Source organism: Notechis scutatus, chromosome 2 (genome assembly GCF_049901735.1).
Source record: "Notechis scutatus isolate UNSWTSFEM ecotype Mainland chromosome 2, rNotScu1.2, whole genome shotgun sequence".
NCBI classification, from domain to species: Eukaryota; Metazoa; Chordata; class Lepidosauria; order Squamata; family Elapidae; genus Notechis; species Notechis scutatus.
In genome coordinates this window covers 231,078,572-231,086,018 of record NC_142010.1, presented here as the reverse complement: position 1 = coordinate 231,086,018, position 7,447 = coordinate 231,078,572, and positions in this window count along the sequence as shown.

The window sequence follows — 7,447 nt, the reverse complement described above, 5'->3', positions numbered from 1 at the left end:
TGGGGACACTATACTGATTTTGTAAACCACCAAGAGAGTGCTATAAAGAGCTATGGGAGGCCTATAAGTCTAAGTGCTATTGCTATTGTTTTTTTAAGTACTTTAAGAAGACTACTTAGGGAAACACTGGAAATTTCTATTTAGCCTTGTTCATGTACTACATTGATTCCAGTGAGCTTTAAATACATTTATTATGAAACAGTTTTTCTGATGATTTTTTTTCTAGAAAAGATATAAGCAACAAACGGACTATCTTCTGATGGAAACATCTGCATTCTTATAAGCTTAGTCCTTAAATAATAACTACTGTTTTCAGCTGCAAACAAAGAGACACAAAACATATTTTCATTTGTCTTGCCTTATCCTAAACCATGAGGATTAGGCTTCTATGCCATAATTATTTCTCTTGAAGGACAATGGGTTAAGCATCAATACAAGACATGAAATCTATTTATGTTGCCATGACACCAATGCGTGGCTCAAAATAATTTCAGATAATGGACTGAGATTTAGAAAAGCTAGAATATTCCAGACACAATAACAGTCAAGTGTTCCAAAAAAGTGTATGAGAGTGGAATAAAAAATGTCTTTATATTATACCTTCATATGAAGAGCAGGGGAGGGTTAGCATTTCCAAACTGGGAGTTATACCATATGGCCACCTCATTAGTTTGGTTGAAGGATTGGGTGAATTTAACCAATAAAAGAATACTATTTCTAGAAGGCCATGATTTACAAAGGGGGTGGCACGCTTTTCTATGGGACGTAGGGAAAACCAGTCAAAAATATTTCCATAGACATTTAATTAGAGACGCACTATTAACAATTTGGAGGAAAATAAGGAAAAAACATTATACAAAAGTACCAGTATGGATTTCAACAATGGAGGCAATGATTCACCCAAACAATTTGGAGCTTACCAAAATGATTAAATACAAAGACTTATTAGACCCACAAGGAAATTTGAAACCGAGGCTGGATCTTCAGGAGCAAGGACATAAAATTGATCAATGGGTTTACCTTCAGATTCAAAGCAGATATAAACAAGACAAAAAGAATTCGGAATTAATAACAAACTGCAACAGTTAGATAAAATTTTATTAGGATCAAATAAAAAAAAATAACAAAATTTTATAACTACTTATTAGAAACAGAACTAGAAGAAGAAATTGTAAAGGGAAATATGATTGCTTGGAGTAAGAACGTAGGGCGCAGCATCACATTAGCGGAATGGGAGAAAGTTTGGGGCAGAAACAATAAGATTACCAAATCGGCAGCATACAAGGAAAATCTTTATAAAATGTTTTATAGATGGCATCTCCCCCTTCGAGGTTAGCGAAGATGCACCCCAACATGAGTCCGCATTGCTGGAAGTGTAGGAAAAAGAAGGAACCTTTTTCCATATGTGGTGGTCTTGTGCAGAAACCCAAAAGTATTGGAAGAAAATCAAAACTTGGTTGGAAGAAATCACCAAAGAGCAGATCGAATACAAACCAGAGTCCTTCCTACTAGGGATTTTTGATAAGCAAATTTCCAAAAACCAAATACATAACAATACACATTTTAACAGCGGCCAGATTAGCCTTCGCTCAACACTGGAAAAACATCAAATTCCATCAGAAGAAATGATTATTGAAAAAATCTCAAAATGCGCAGAAATGGATAAATTGACTTTGGCGCTAAAAACAAAGACACTTCACTATATTACGATAGCTGGAATTGTTGGTATAATTGGATTGACCAAAGATAAATTATATATCATAAGGCATAAAAGAAAAGTATCAATACATAATAATGAGGTAGCGATATAAGTTAAAAACAGGTGTGGTTATATGACACAAGTTAAGGTGATGAAAACAAAAGAAGATCTTGCAAACTGTTAAAATAAGAATACTTTTTAACCTGTAACCTCTTTCTTTCTTTCTTTTCTCAAAATTCTTTCCCTCTCTTCCTCTTCTCTCTTCTTTCTTTCTTTTTTTTCTTTCTTTTGCTTATTTGTGTATGTATTGTGACTGGTTTTAATTGTAAAAATTAATAAACTATATTTTTTAAAAAAACAACAAAATAATTTCAGATAATGGACTGAGATTTAGAAAAGCTAGAATATTCCAGACACAATAACAGTCAAGTGTTCCAAAAAAGTGTATGAGAGTGGAATAAAAAATGTCTTTATATTATACCTTCATAAGAAAATGCTGATTTATTATATAAAGTAATTGTCCAAAGTTCCATTTTACATTGGCATTATTATCATTATGAATAAGGTCATAATGAAGTTGATGAAGATGTAAAAGAATGATAGTTATTTAACTTCTTAATCCAGATATTAATATTAGACTGCGTAAACAAAATGACTTTGGAATTATGAAAGTGAAATTCTGAAATTATTTTTTATTAATAATTTTAATTCTGTATACTCTAATTTTTAGAATGCTCTTAGGGGATGTTGATTTCAATTTATATTTTAGATCACAGAAGATGGCTGATGTAGTAAATAGTCAAAATATTATTTAATCACAAGCCACAATGTGAGAAACTTTGAAAAATGGAGCTACGTTGTAAAAGACTAATCCATTTGACAGTCTTCCTATATGTAATGAAATATACCATACTGAGAAAATGTGAGTCACAGATGTTGATATAACGGCCATGGTGCTATGCTATAGAAATAGCTTGTGCCTTTGGCTCTTAGGTCATGAACGAAGGGCTGGCATGATAACTAATATTACTCTGCTGATTAACACTATCTTTTTTTTTTTTTTTTGCTATTGTAGGAACGAATTAAGATAGAAATGACAAAACGTTATGGATGAGAGCTGAGACCACAGAGCAAATCTGCATTTCTGCTGTGTATAATCTAGCTGCTAATATAATATGGAAGAGCAGAAAGGTTGAAGTCAGTAGGACAATCAGCTTAGCCTATTGCCTATCATAAATGAGCTACTCAATGGCAAAGTGCCACCTTACCTTATTTAGTTAATTTCTTTCTTCTATTCCTGGGCTTCTGCCATACGATTCTCCTTCAAGAAATAAGGCTTATCTTCTTTTTGCAGTCTTTTTAAAAATACGTGTAACTTTATATTTTTATTTTCCCACTTTTAATATAAAAGTATATTTTCCCATAAATGATGGTAGCAAAAATTATAATCTATGGTACATTTTTGTACAAAGATAAGTATCCTGATATTCTGAATTTAAATTCCACAGCCTAAGCAATAGCAATAGCAATGGATTATGGGACTCTAATCCATACATTACTATTGGACTAAGTAAAGCTTCATAAGGTTCAACTTCTTTAATATTAAGTATAATATTGAAAAAACTTAAATATGGAAAAGAAGACTTTATTAACATTAATATTCCAGTTTGTCCAATAGACTACTGTTTTACTAGCATTAATTGAGCTTTTAATTCAGAAGTCAAATGGATAGTGGGATACTCTGTGTGTGTGTGTGTGTGTGTGTGTGTGTATGTATATATGTGTGTGTGTGTGTGTGTGTGTGTGTGTGTGTGTATAGATAGATAGATAGATAGATAGAGAATAACTTTCAGTTCGTGTTTATATGACTATATCTATTTATTTATCTATCTATCTACTGTATCTATCATCTATTTATAAAGAATAACTTTCAGTTAATGTTTATATGACTACACAGAAGACCTGTTGTTCTGTACTAATCCCAAGTTCACAAATAAGTCCATTTTTGTTCTTGTTTGTGGCTTCTTGTTTAGTTTGCCTCTTGACTGAGAATCTTTAATGTTAAATGCTGAACTTAAAGGAACACAAATTATTAGGTTTGGTTAATACCTGAATTGGTAGTTCATTTGCTTTGATGAATGAATCCTGTATTATGAGATACATTTAGATTATTCATTTTGAGTATCAAGTGCAGGAAACCAGTTCACCCAATTAATTTATTTTGATTTACAAATAAATTTATATAATGATAGTGCTGTCTATTGAGAGAAATATTGAATTCTAAGATAGGAAAACAACTGTGACTCGAGTGAACCCTATAACCCTATTAAATAAATAGGTCTATTGTTACCAATAATATTTTTATGAGACACTCTTTTTTAATTTGAAGAATACTTTATTAAACAGAATTTTATTTACAGAAATACAATAAAACAAAACATTTCGCTTATTGCAACGTGAGCAAGACAGCGTTCACTCAACTTTTGACATCTCTCAAGTTATGTAAAAAGTATAATCATTCACACTTATTACATTGATATGTAGCACAAATTTTCATCTAATTGGTATGTTACAAATGTATACCTAATTGCAAGTAGTATTATTGACTTCCGTCATACCTTTTTATTTATCTTTCTTTGGTTCATTTCATATCTACTTTCCAATCAGCTGTACCATAAGTTCCAGATCTCGTAATACTCTGTCTCCTCTTTGTTTTTAAGTTCCATTGACAACCTGTCAATTTCTGCACATTCCAAAGTTTTCTTTATGATCATAAAGTCAGGGGGGACAGATATTTTCACATTTCCAATTTTGGGCAAAGGCAATTCTTGCTGCTGCTAGTATATGGAGTATAATATAAAACAGGTTTTTTTTACTAATGTTTTGTTTTAAAATCCCTAATAGAAATATCTCTGGTTTCATTTTGATTTTTACTTTTGTAATTTCTTCTAGCCAATTTCTGATTTTCCACCAATATTTTCTTGCTTTTGGGCAGGTCCACCACATAGGTTCACTGCTCGTGGCCACATTTCCAACAACTTGCTGAATTATTGGGGAACATTTTTGCGAGCCTCGCTGGTGGTAAGCACTAGCGATAAAACATTTTATATAAATTCTCCTTATATGTTGCTGATAGAGTTAATTTATAATTTGTTTCCCATAGGTTTTCCCAATCTTCCAAATTAATACTATATCCAAAATTTTTGGCCCAGGTTATCATTGTTTCTTTTACAGTTTCTTCTTCTTCCGCTTATATCTTAATAAATATTTATACATTTTGTAATAATTTTTCCTTCTGCCCCCTGTAAGATTTTATCCAATTCTTGTTGGTCCAAATATATCTCATATTGTTCTATGTCTTTCTTATATCTGGTTGGATCTGTAGGTACGGACACCAATCTACCTGTGTTCTTTGTAGCTCAAGCTCCTGCTTGGATTTTAATTTCCCTTGTTCATCTAGTAGTTCTTTATAGCTCAGTGTCTTATTTAAATCTAACACATTCTGATATACCATAGTTGACATTCAGATATACCATAGTTGACATTCAGATATACCATAGTTGACATTCAGATATACCATAGTTGACATTCAGATATACCATAGTTGACATTCAGATATACCATGCTTGACATCCAGATTGGGATCTTTGTATAGTAGTTTTCATTTTAGTTATTTCCAAACCCCTAGTAAGGTATCTCTAATTTGATGTCTTTGAAAGTATGAATGAAATTTATTTTTCCCCTCCTACATGAACGCATGCCAGCCAGTCTGCAGGTCATATCCTTCTAATATTAACACTCTTTTGTTGTTCAAATTTACCCAATCTTTAATCCATGTTACTATTGCAGTCTGATAGTATAGTTCCCAATCTGGAAGTCTGAACCCTCCCTTATCTTTACTATCCTGCAGGAGTTTTAGTTTTATCTGGGCCTTTTTCCCTTGCCAAATAAATTTTATAATTGTTTTATTTAATTCTTCAAAGAAAGTTTTGCCGAATTTTATTGAAATTGTTTGAGAAAGGAATAATAGTATATTCACCTTTATAGTAGCAATTCTCCCTATCAATGATATCTGAAGTTTCCCCAAATTTTTCAGATTTTTTTTGTATTTGTTTTAATAATTTCTCATAGTTATCTGCTTTTATTGATTAACATTTAGCTGTCAGCCACACCCCAAGATATTTCAATTTTGTTGTTTTTTGGTTCCCCAATTTCTTCTCCACTTCCTCCTTCTGCTTCACCATCATATTCTTTGTCAATATCTTTGTTTTTTCTTTCTTTATTTTTATTCCCGCCACTCTGCCAAATTCTTCAATTTCCTGTAACAATATATTTCCTGTTTCCAAAGGGTCTTCTATAATGAATGCCATGTCATTGGCAAATGCTTGCGTTTTATCTTCTGTTTTGATTCTCAATCCCTTTATTTCTTGGTTATGTCTAATTTGTGTTCATAGTACATCTGCTGCAGTTATTAGTTTAAAAAATTATTTAGTGGCAGTAGCAGGCACCCCTGTCTTACTCCTTTTGATATATTAAATTTCTCCGTTAATTTGCCATTCAAGATTATCTTTGCTGTTTGGGTGGTGTATATGGCTTTAATCATGTCCATACATTTTTCTCCAAAGTTCATAGATGTAATTGGTTGATAAAAATTTCCAGCTCAAATTATCGAAGGCTTTTTGTGCGTCCATAAACATCAACACCAATTGTTTATCCAGGTGTGCCTCAGAATACTCTAGTACATTCATTATCATTCTGGTATTATTTCTTAGATGTCTCTTTGGTATGAATCCTTTTTGTTCGGGGTGGATGCAAAATTTTCTTAACCCTCTCTGTTGTAGAGCGGCGGTAGAGATTGAGACAGACACAGGCTCAACATTTAACAGGCTTTATTCAAGTGAATAAGGGGTCTCCGCGGCTGCCGAGGCTAAATGGCAGTCAGCTGGTGGCAACAGCTGATGCCGTTTGACAGCTCCTTTTATAGCCGGCTGTCAAACGGCATCAACCAATGGGAGCGGTCGGCGCTCCCGCGCAGGCAGCGGACCAGAGTGAGGACCGCTGTCAGTCTGTGAACACAGCACTCCTTTCCCCTGGCCATGCGTAGTCCTGCAGCTGGGTAGGCCGCCTTCGCTCGCGGCCAGATCGCTGTAGTCCAAGGGCTTGCCGGCTGGTAAGGAGTCCCCTGCTCGCCGGGTGTCGCCTGGAGCTCGTTGCTGGTCTTCTGAAGCCCTTGTCCGAGTGTCCAGCTGTTGACCAGGTAGGTCCCTCCGATCGGCTCGCTGCGGGGATGGCTCGGGACTTGGCAGGTAGACCGGGTCGTCTGGCAGGGAACCGTTCACGGCTGCTGGGTAGACCGGTTCGCTTGGCAGGTCGGCTTCAGCATGCGGCTGGTAGACCGGGGCGTCTAGCAGGTAGGCTTCAGCAGGCGGCTGGTAGACCGGGGTGTCTGGCGGTCCCTGGGAGTCAACGGCAGCTCTTTCCCAACGCCTTCTTAACTGGTCGATGTGCCGGCACCATACTCGACCATCCTCCAAGAGGATCCTGTAGGACTTGGGTCCTGTAATGGAAACTATTTGCCCTGGCATCCATAGAGGGTGCCCTGCATAGTTCCTGGCATAAACCAGGTCCTGCAGGGCAAATTCCCTGGCATGGCTGTCAGAGCCTAGAGGGGTGCCAGGGGCATAGTGGGGGTGCAACCTGTCCAGGGTGGTCCTAAGGCGTCTGCCCATCAATAGTTCTGCAGGGGAC